Source organism: Rutidosis leptorrhynchoides, chromosome 8, assembly GCF_046630445.1.
Source record: "Rutidosis leptorrhynchoides isolate AG116_Rl617_1_P2 chromosome 8, CSIRO_AGI_Rlap_v1, whole genome shotgun sequence".
NCBI lineage: Eukaryota > Viridiplantae > Streptophyta > Magnoliopsida > Asterales > Asteraceae > Rutidosis > Rutidosis leptorrhynchoides.
In genome coordinates, this window is record NC_092340.1 from 373185056 (window position 1) to 373197872 (window position 12817).

A 12817-nucleotide genomic window follows, 5' to 3' on the forward strand; every position below is an offset into this window, starting at 1 on the left:
CTCACACTTAATTCAATTCAAAACTATGATTTATAATTGGTGTTAGAACTTATATGTGACACAAAAACATTTAAAACTTGTGTAAATTAAATAAAACAGATTACAAAAAAAAAACGTGGGAACAGAAAAGAAAACTCGATGAACAATTGAAATTCAATTTCGAATTTTAAAGAGGTTTTAGCCAAAGAGTATAACACGAAAAAAGTTTTAAATCATGTTTAGAATCTTTTTGGATAAACAATTTAACTTATAACATCACGATAATTACAAATTTAGTGATGAACAAAAACGTTGACCTTTGAAATAAAAAGTTTGACTCATGAAATTCGGTTTCAATACAGGAAATTAGAATCTCAGATTTTACAGATATATTCACTAGAGGAATCCTAACCTAATCTCATTTATAGATTTTAAAAATTTATACAATATCGAGAAGTTGCAGGGTCCTCTGTTAGACAGAGATGTCGAGCTGTAAAATAAAAAAAATAAAAAATAAAAACTGGTTTTCTTCCCCTAATGACAAAGGTGTCATCGACTATATTACTGATAAGGGATTTATCAACTCTTTGAAGCAGTATAACTAATTGTAATTTAGGGGAAAGAAGTCGACATGAAATCGTTTTCATTAGTACGAATATGAATAAATAAATAAATAAATAAATAAAGTAGATTGTGATTCATTAAGAATGTGCACTTTTGATTTATCTGTTTAACGTTTTCAGACACAGAACAATTATAAGACTTTGTTTGTTTGCAATAGAAACTGATTTCCATTCATACATAATTATCTGTATATATTATGTATATGTAAATAAATATATAATACGTATTTATGTATATATTATCTGTATAATACTAATACGTTTATATATATATATATATATATATATATATATATATATATATATATATATATATATATATATATATATATATATATATATATATATATAAATATATATATATATATATATATATATATAATACTAATATGTAATACTACTACGTATTTGTACCTATATATACCCATATATATAGATATATAGATATATGTTATCTATGTAATTAATCTTAGTAATTAATGAATATAATTATAATAATAATGCTCTTAATATTATAAATATTAGCAATTTTTTATAATATAATAGTAATACTGATAATATTATATATAAGATTTATAACTTTAATATTAATAACAATAATGATAATAATTTTAATTATAATAATACTAATATTATTAATGATAATACTAATATTAGAAATAATAATTTTTGTAATAATAATTTTATAACAATTTATTTTTATCACACTTCATATTTATATAATAGTAATACAAATTGTCTTTAATATTAATGAAAGTACGCATAGTATTATTAGTATAATAACTATATTTTTAACTTGTAAATACATTTAATATTTTCTTATTATAGTTTATTAATTATACTCTATTTACTAGTTACCTAATGTATAAGATATTTAATGTTTATATATACATTATATATTTTACAATACTCAAGTAATCTTAATTGTATATAGAAGTCATATATATATAAATTTATTTCAATAACCACTTAATTATCTTATATATTATTTAGTATCACATGTTTAAAGTGTACTTTATTAATTTTTAAATATTATATACATACTTATATTTATATTTGTATAAATATGTACATATTTTCATCTAATTGTTCGTGAATCGTCGGGAATAGGCAAAGGTCAAATGTATATATATAAACACAGTTCAAAGTTTTTAGATTTCGATATTACAAACTTTGCTTATCGTGTCGAAATCAAATAAGAGTTAAGTTTAAATTTGGTCGGAAATCTTCGGGTCATCACAGTACCTACCCGTTAAAGAAATTTCGTCCCAAAATTTGAGTGAGATGGTCATGGTTAACAATAAAAATGTTTTCATGACAGATATGAGTTGATAATTAGATTTTTATCATCATTGAGTAATACGGATAAAATGATTCGATTAATCGAAACGTATGAGTGAAGCAATCGCAAAAAAATTGAAATAGGAAAATAAGATTTTCCTTAGCTTTTGACGTAAACAGGGTTGAATTCCGGAATTCAAGGGATTTAAAAGAAAATCTTGAAGATTTATAAGATCTGATTCTTCGGGATATATGGAAATTAAGATCTCTTAAATTAAATACGGTGATCTGCCCCGGTTACTACGTCTGATATTTCCATTATAAATTAAACTCTTCCGTTCCATTATTCTCACTATTTTTATACTTTCTTTCATAGTTCATACACCCAAAGATTTTGAATATGCTTAATTCATTTCTAATCCTTGATATTTTCCTAATTATTATTCCTGTTATCCTTCTTTTCAATCTTCCACCAGAAGAATCTGTTTACTTCTACTATTACCTTGGGATGATACTATTCCTAATTCTACCGTGTCTTTATATTGCTATTCATATTAATATCCACGGTTTGCAATCTCTGTGTTGTTATTGGGCTTTATATTTTCTCTTATATTTCGGTGTTCCTGCTTCTATCTCTATAATCATTGTCATCCACAGTTAATGCCCTCTCTTATTTGCTACGATTTACACCCCTTTTCTATTTCGGAGCTTCATGCTTTTGTTTTCTTTTCGCAAGTATTGGTCCAGAATTTGTAGGTATGGAGTTCCGAATGAACTTAATGTTCTAAGCAAGAAAGAACGTAATAGCACGATTTGATTTGTCAAATTACCAGAATCACTGAGAATAGAACTATCAAGAATATATTTTCTTGATATGTTCAGAAGTTAATTTGAATGAAAGAGTTATGTAACATGGCACGTGATGATGATATGATCTGTGAATCATCACGTTCCATTAGAAACTCAACATGACTTACTGTAATATAATCACGTTGATCAAGTGTCATTATATTATACTAACTCATGCATCAGTTCCCAACATTACTTCAATAACATTCATATTTTAAGCTCGAAAGTTTACAGAATATAGAAACTGACAGTTTCTATATGATGTAACACTGATAGCATGAAGAGATTAATGATTTCAGATAAGAATAGTTATGAAAATATCTTCATAAATATGGAGGATATTTATAATGAAAGATACGATGATATCTTGGAATTTCTAATATCGATGGATGATGAAGAAGATTTATCCGTAAGGGTATAGATTCGGAAGCAAGGTATTCGTTAAAGATTTCATCAGAAACAGAATCATTTGGATTCTTTGAAGTCAAACTTATTCTTTGTGATTTGCCCACGGCTTTCTTTATAGTTTCGCATAATCTGCTTTTTGGTACTAAATTTTCTATTGAATGTTTCCAATATAATGATACACATGAAGTACGAAGAGGTATAAAATTTCGGACGAGAATATTTATGAAAATATCCTCAGAAATATCGAAGATATTGATGATGATATTTTGGAATTTCTAAGTTCGATGGTTGATGGAGAAAGATTTTCCGCAAGATTTTAACATGACTTCGGAGCAAGATATTCTCTAAAGATTTCAACGGATCCGGAACTACCTGGATTCTTTGAATATAGGGTATGGTCCTTGCATTTGTCCTTGGTCTCCTTCGTGGTTAGCTCAATTCATTTTTCAGTTCCAACTTTTCTGAGCTTTTCCAACTGTAGCGACCCCGACAAATCGTCAAGTGACGGCGTCGACTACGTGGGTCCCATTACCTGGTCATAAGTCTTTATGACAATGTTTGACCAAAATATGTCGCCCTCATTTCAAAATAAAGATTGTTTTCAAAGTTTACAAGAATTGTTCAACCAAAAGTTAAGTTACAAGGTTATAAGTACATTTGAAATCTAGGCGACACGGTTTAAAGTAAAGTCAAAAGACGCTCCAAGTAATGCATGTATACTCGACATCCAATGCAAGTATCAAATAGTGAGCGGAAGCATGTATCACATATCGTGCAAGACCTGAGAAAAACATAGAAAAATCTGTCAACGAAAACGTTGGTGAAATCATAGGTTTAGTAAGTATTAAACGTTGTTTTTGAACCACAAGATTTTGTATTTCCATAACGTAGATTATCCAAATCATTTGCATTCCAAAAGTGTTGTTATACGCGAGCACTCAATTATTAAAACTTAACCAACGTTACCCCATCACACAGTGCTAGAACCCGCACTAAAACACAAAAATATATTTCATCCGCATAACGGTAGCGAACCGTCCGAATGAGGGTTTGTTAAACCCGTATGGCCACACAATATAAGTTCTCGCTTACACCCTGCAAGTGTAACTAATGATAATCGAATTGAGGCATTTTTGTTCTAACTCGCACGTGGAATGTTTGTTTTCACACTTGTGTTCAAAACATAAAAGTAAGTAGTACAAGATGTAACAAAGTATATGTTTTCTCAGCCCACGATTTAAAAGTATAAAAGTTGTTGAAAAGGTGGGACTATGATCTCACCTCGAGTGCACGAGTATAAAGGTACTTCAACAAGTAAACGTGTGCATGAAAGTTGCTTAGCCTTGACCTAAACAAGTAAGTTATATCAATTAACCGGTTACGACACAAGGTCGGGTGAAATGTGTTCAATTAGTCCTATGGCTCAATACGACTCGATTAAATATAGCATGTGAATCACGTTGTCAAGTTTCATACAAGAAACAAGTATAAAAGCATGTTAGAATGATTGTATAAAAGTTTGGTTAAGTTTGACTAAAAGTCAAACTTGGTCAAAGTCAACGAAAAAGTCAACGCGTTCGGGTCGGGTCCCGGACTATTTTTCTATGCTAAATATTCATATACAAGTATATTAAAACAAGTTTCATGTGAATCGGAGGTCGATAGCTAGTCAAACATTTCGCGTGAAAAGTGACAAAGTGAGCAGAATTCTGGCCAGGCCAATCCGCGCGCCGCGCGGGGATGGGGCGCGCTGCGCAATCATCTGGGCAGAGATTTCTGGTCAGTTTTTCAAAGTATGCACGAACCAAACATCAAACATTCACCATTTATGATCCGCAAACAACCAAAACATGTATCTTATATCCTCGGAAAGGTATTTTGACGAGCAATACAACTAACCACATATCATCAAACAAAAACATCATTTACAATAACCGAAAACTCGTCAATTGATCAAGAAAGGTTTATTTTCAAAGTTTCAAGTTCGTAAAACGTATTTTATGATTCGGGAATCCAATTTACACATACGATATGCCGTTTCGAAGGTAATTAAGTATACATTGCATCTAAACACTTACTAACAACATTAACAAGCATTCAACGCATCAAAAGATCATTTCAAAGTCTATCAAACCCTAGTCAAACATCACAAAATCCTTAATCGGGTTTTTGAAGTTTTCTTAATCAACCTACACATCAAAATGTAGCTAATGATACTAGTAACACAATTAAAACATGAACTTCAACAATTAAACAACTTTAACTCATCCAAAATCAAGGATTTAGCACACCCATTTCAAATGTTCAAACTAGTTACTCAAAACAACGAATCGAGCAAACAAAACATATATTCATGTTATACACGAGCCATAGACACTAACTAACACCATTTCAAGTCAAAAACACGAATTTAGAGAAATCTAGAGTTTTAGAATTGTTACCCAAAATCGATGAAGTTAGTATCAAATCGTAGAGAATGAAGAGAGGATCACGAAAATGTAATTTGTTTTGTTGTAAGCCTCCTAGATCGAATTTAGATGATGATTTTATGAAGTTGGGGTTTGTGTGTGTGTTCTTGCTAGAGAGAAAGAGAGAGAGAGGGAGATGGTTGAATGGTGGTGATTGGGGTGGACTAGTTGACCTAGTCAACTAGTTTGCCCCGTGTCAATTTTAGTCCCTCGAGTTTAGAAGCGGGTGCGGGATTTAACCGATCGAATATTTTTAAAACGCAAGTTAACGAGAGATGTTATAATTAAATAACGAGAATATTATGAACGTTCGTCAACGGAGTCGACGAATTTAAATACGAAAGATATTATTTTAAAAAAAAAGACGGTGTTAAAATAAATTTAACGGAAAAACGCGGGATGTTACATTATCCACACCTCAAAAGAAATTTCGTCCCGAAATTTAGTTGGAAGTAGTAGTCGATATCTCTTACTCGAGACTTTACGTTGTTCATAATATGAATAAGTGTAGGTACGTCCTTGAGTGTTCTCATGAATTTGGATAGTCAGGGTTTTACGTTGTATTAAGGTTTGGTTTTACGATCCCCGATTTCAACTGGTTTTCCTATGAAGAGAAGTTTGTCATCGATAGTTGATGTACCTAGCAGGATTGCACGTTCCTGTTCCACATGACACGTTTCTAAGTTTGTTACACGAAATGTAGGGTAAACGGAAACTTAATTGAGTCTGAAGTTCTAACCGATAGGAAGCGGTTCCAATACGCCCCAAGGTTTCAAAAGGTTCGATATTGCGGATATAGCCTTTCTCGATTTCCCAAATTGGATTACACCTTTCCAAGGTGCGGTTTCTCAATATTACGCGGTTACACACTGGGATTTGTGAGGTTTTCATCTAAGTTTGGTATGACTCTTTTGGGCGACTACGGGTCGTCTCGAGCCCTTCTCGGACTTGGATTATCTCAATTGTTGTTTCTTGGATGAGTTAAGATTCGGTGTTTTGTTTGCCACATGCTTTGGTCCAACGAATAGGGGTATGACATTAGCGGTCATATAGGGTTTCGGAAAGTGCGTGTGAACACACGAGTGGTAACTACTGTTGTAAGAGGGATCTACTAAAAGCGACCATGCAAGTTTGAAACATGTCTTTTGAAGACGTAAATCGTTCGTTTGTTCGGTTCGTCTGTTTGTGGGTGGTACGCGGTACTCATGTCTAAGCGGGTCTCCAAGGTTTCTTGTAAAACTAGAGGCGAAACGAGTATTTCGATACGGGATATTTGACAAAGATACTCCGTGTTGGAATAGAATCTCTTAAGATATGTTTGAACAAGTCAGTTAGGGTTCGAAAAATGTTCGTTAGGACTATTCACCCTCGTGGCGAATACTAATATAATATGAGGAATTTCTCTATCTATGGAGAAACGTCACAAGGAGTTTCCTTAAACGGAAATTCGAGCGATAAAGATAGGAGTGAAATGAGGACTGAGAATAGGATGAGCTTACATCTCGAGGTTGCCATAACGCGCCTCTAGTTGTCGAAAATTGAAGTCTGGAAGAGAAACAAGATAGTACACGTAGTTGTATAGTTCGGGGTTGAATAATAGTTGGCCGATTATCAGAAACACAAGGACGTTAAGTCAAAGAAGAGTGAAGTATCGTTGGATTGTGTGTTATCTTAAATTCCAGTAATATCAGACAGTAACGGTGAAATAACAGAGGTATGTGTGTGGTACGTGATGACGAGAAAGTTGATCGGATCTACAGTTTAATATTTGAATTCTTCGTGCAAAATAACGAATTTTAGTTACGTTAATTTTGAGTCGAGAGAGTATGCCTTTCGGCGTTCATGTAGAAATATTTCCATGTTTGAGTTCCATCTGTTGCTATACGATTTTAACTAGAAATGTTGGTGTGAAGAATCACGCTCAAGGTTCGAACACGGAGAGGTTTAAAGTTTTCCCTTAGTGAGTTAACGAGTGTAAAAGTCGGGTAACACGAGAAAAGTCAGAAATGAATCTTCGGTGATAACAGGCGAGATCTAAGATTTTACGAATACAAGTCTGAGTTGGGAGAGTTTCCTGATTACATGTGGCTTGATTTCGAGATTGATTGTAATGCCTTGACCATTAACATCATGGTCTAGAAAATTGGACTTCGTTCAACAGAAATTCTCACTCGGAGAATTTGGTATAAAGTTGCTCTTTTCTCAAAAGTTCGAGCGTAAGATGGTGATGTTGTTCGTTTTCCTTCTTTACTTAAATAAGTTAAGATGTCATCTATAAATACGATAACAGATTAGTCTATATGAATTTGTATACGCGGTTCAAGAGGTTTATGGATACGGGCGAGCCCTAAATAAATCAAACGGTACTAAGAGAGTTTTACAACTAACGTTGCGAGTTCGGAAAATGGCTTAGGAGACATCGTCTCACTTAACCCCCAATTGATGATAACCGGAACGGAGGTCGATTTGGAACATACGGGATTCGTGCAAATAATCATGAGGTCATGGATGCGAGGGAGAGGGTATCGGTTTCTAACCGAAAATTACTCAGTTCACAATAATCTATACAAGATGATGGGGAAACATTTTTTTTTTTTTTTTTTTTTTTTTTTTTTTAACGAATAGGTTCCGAGCTCCCTAGTTCTATAGGTGTCAAGTCAAAAGTCTTAACGTATATCATCCAATAAAATTTATAGGCACACAATATTTTCCGTCGGTCACTTAAATCGTCTAAGTAGTATCTGGGGGAAAGAGGTGGAATATAAAGAGCACTAGTCAAATCCTTGGTTATAAAACGTCTAACGGTACTCGAATCGAATAAGTATGAAATATACGGTTTGTTGTGAGGAAACGTACCCGTGACTAGTCCATCATCGTCTCGGGCATCCTAGGTGCCGATGTCGTAAGTTCAACGGCGCGCGTTGGTTTTTGCTTTATTCTTTGGGCATTCATTCCTAAAATGACCCGATTGGCCGCATTTGTAGCAAATACTCGGCTTTGGTGCGTCGGGCCCCTTTTGAGTGACGGGGGCGGTACTTCCACAATACTTGGCAATATGACCACTACCTTGGCACCGATGGCAAATTAGCTTGCCACATTCACCAAAACGATGCTTGTGGCATTTGTTGCAAAAAGGTCGTGTCCCGGCATAACTTTTCTTGCCGACGGGGGTGAGAGGTTCCTTGGAAAAGTTGTTGTTGTAGTTACTCGATTGGGGGGCTTCCCATTTTGTTTTGTTGTCACCCGACTCATCCTCGGCTTTAGGTGCCGGCACTTCAATCTCGTCTACCGTTTCGATCAATTGACGGGCCATATTCAGGGCCTCTTGGTGATTACTGGGTTTGGATGACATTACTCCTTGTTTGATGCTCTTGGGAAGACCATCCATGTAAAGTTCAACCCTTAGAGGTTCGGGGGTCACGAGGTTTGGGCACATCAAGGATAGCTCAGAAAATCGTTGATTATATGCCTTTAGGTCATTCCCGACCGCTTTTAAAGTTCTTAGTTCGTGTTCGAGCTTACGGGTCTCTTCGCGCGGGAAGTATTCGGTGATCATCTTTTTCTTTAAGTCGGCCCATGAGAGTGTGTGGGCTTCATCTATACCCACCGACAGCACATACGTATTCCACCATGTGAGGGCGATACCGGCAAAAGTGTGGGTGGAATATTTGACTTTGTCTTGGTCCCGACAAACGCTTATGCTAAAAACGGCTTCTGTTTGCTCAAACCATCGGGTGAGCACAACCGGTCCTCCGGTCCCATCGAAGGTGTGAGGTTTGCACCCCATGAAAGTTTTGTAGGAGCAACCCTCGTTTGAATTACCGGCTCCATGGTTGTTGTGGTTGTGGTTGTTATTGATGTCGGAGGAGATACTAGCCATAGCCGCACCTATGGCGGCGGCTATCATGCGTTGAAAAGCTTGTTCGGAAGTTTCATTACGTGGCCCGCGACGGGGAGGCATTGTTCCTTCAAGACACAAGAATATCATTGATTAGTATTCTCAATAATACTAATCATGATATGGAATGATGATGTAGAGAAAATTTTCCTTGACTCGCCTTAAATTCTTTATGTCATAATGTCGGAATGTCCATATGAATCACCGTAATATAATCCCGGTAATTATATTACCCTGATTCTCATGTGCATTTAACATTACTTCATAAAGTCAAGGTGGCGCGTCAACAAAATTTATCAACGTAAGATCAAGATCGAATACGAGTTAGATATGATAGAAGAGTTCGAGTATAAATGCACAAATAGTCAAGTAATTCCTACTTCTGTCTATATGCCGGTTGTAGTCTAGATTCACCTATGTACCCTATGACTCGGGGTGGACACAAATGAACTCTAAATCCCTACAACCAAGGCTCTGATACCACTTGTAGCGACCCCGACAAATCGTCAAGTGACGGCGTCAACTACGTGGGTCCCATTACCTGGTCATAAGTCTTTATGACAATGTTTGACCAAAATATGTCGCCCTCATTTTAAAATAAAGATTGTTTTCAAAGTTTACAAGAATTGTTCAACCAAAAGTTAAGTTACAAGGTTATAAGTACATTTGAAATCTAGGCGACACGGTTTAAAGTAAAGTCAAAAGACGCTCCAAGTAATGCATGTATACTCGACATCCAATGCAAGTATCAAATAGTGAGCGGAAGCATGTATCACATATCGTGCAAGACCTGAGAAAAACATAGAAAAATCTGTCAACGAAAACGTTGGTGAAATCATAGGTTTAGTAAGTATTAAACGTTGTTTTTGAACCACAAGATTTTGTATTTCCATAACGTAGATTATCCAAATCATTTGCATTCCAAAAGTGTTGTTATACGCGAGCACTCAATTATCAAAACTTAACCAACGTTACCCCATCACACAGTGCTAGAACCCGCACTAAAACACAAAAATATATTTCATCCGCATAACGGTAGCGAACCGTCCGAATGAGGGTTTGTTAAACCCGTATGGCCACACAATATAAGTTCTCGCTTACACCCTGCAAGTGTAACTAATGATAATCGAATTGAGGCATTTTTGTTCTAACTCGCACGTGGAATGTTTGTTTTCACACTTGTGTTCAAAACATAAAAGTAAGTAGTACAAGATGTAACAAAGTATATGTTTTCTCAGCCCACGATTTAAAAGTATAAAAGTTGTTGAAAAGGTGGGACTATGATCTCACCTCGAGTGCACGAGTATAAAGGTACTTCAACAAGTAAACGTGTGCATGAAAGTTGCTTAGCCTTGACCTAAACAAGTAAGTTATATCAATTAACCGGTTACGACACAAGGTCGGGTGAAATGTGTTCAATTAGTCCTATGGCTCAATACGACTCGATTAAATATAGCATGTGAATCACGTTGTCAAGTTTCATACAAGAAACAAGTATAAAAGCATGTTAGAATGATTGTATAAAAGTTTGGTTAAGTTGACTAAAAGTCAAACTTGGTCAAAGTCAACGAAAAAGTCAACGCGTTCGGGTCGGGTCCCGGACTATTTTTCTATGCTAAATATTCATATACAAGTATATTAAAACAAGTTTCATGTGAATCGGAGGTCGATAGCTAGTCAAACATTTCGCGTGAAAAGTGACAAAGTGAGCAGAATTCTGGCCAGGCCAATCCGCGCGCCGCGCGGGGATGGGGCGCGCCGCGCAATCATCTGGGCAGAGATTTCTGGTCAGTTTTTCAAAGTATGCACGAACCAAACATCAAACATTCACCATTAACCAAAACATGTATCTTATATCCTCGGAAAGGTATTTTGACGAGCAATACAACTAACCACATATCATCAAACAAAAACATCATTTACAATAACCGAAAACTCGTCAATTGATCAAGAAAGGTTTATTTTCAAAGTTTCAAGTTCGTAAAACGTATTTTATGATTCGGGAATCCAATTTACACATACGATATGCCGTTTCGAAGGTAATTAAGTATACATTGCATCTAAACACTTACTAACAACATTAACAAGCATTCAACGCATCAAAAGATCATTTCAAAGTCTATCAAACCCTAGTCAAACATCACAAAATCCTTAATCGGGTTTTTGAAGTTTTCTTAATCAACCTACACATCAAAATGTAGCTAATGATACTAGTAACACAATTAAAACATGAACTTCAACAATTAAACAACTTTAACTCATCCAAAATCAAGGATTTAGCACACCCATTTCAAATGTTCAAACTAGTTACTCAAAACAACGAATCGAGCAAACAAAACATATATTCATGTTATACACGAGCCATAGACACTAACTAACACCATTTCAAGTCAAAAACACGAATTTAGAGAAATCTAGAGTTTTAGAATTGTTACCCAAAATCGATGAAGTTAGTATCAAATCGTAGAGAATGAAGAGAGGATCACGAAAATGTAATTTGTTTTGTTGTAAGCCTCCTAGATCGAATTTAGATGATGATTTTATGAAGTTGGGGTTTGTGTGTGTGTTCTTGCTAGAGAGAAAGAGAGAGAGAGGGAGATGGTTGAATGGTGGTGATTGGGGTGGACTAGTTGACCTAGTCAACTAGTTTGCCCCGTGTCAATTTTAGTCCCTCGAGTTTAGAAGCGGGTGCGGGATTTAACCGATCGAATATTTTTAAAACGCAAGTTAACGGGAGATGTTATAATTAAATAACGAGAATATTATGAACGTTCGTCAACGGAGTCGACGAATTTAAATACGAAAGATATTATTTTAAAAAAAAAGACGGTGTTAAAATAAATTTAACGGAAAAACGCGGGATGTTACACCAACATACTATTCTTTATCATTAAACTTCCGACGATTAAGGTCGTTTACAGTTATCTACAGTTTATGCTGCTTCATTCAGCTTTTTCAACATTCAGAGTATTGGTTTGTAGACTGGGTGCTGTTCAGAATTTCAGAATGAAAGACCATAATTCTAAAAAGTAATTATTATACATATAACTGTTGGTGTAGATATGTTGTGCGTTTTCAATGTACTGATTGTTGATTCTCGATAATTGGTATGACAGTTCTCGTTACAAGATGTGGATGAGTATATGATAGGGTTTCAATGAATAAATATAATAATTTGTCAGATAGATTTAAGCCAAGAAGCAACGAGGTTGCTGGTACGTCTACTGGTAATATGGTGGAATATAAAAGAATTCTCCGGTATCAACAGGGTAATTGCATATGTATCAGGATTATAGTAAGACTACTTCGAA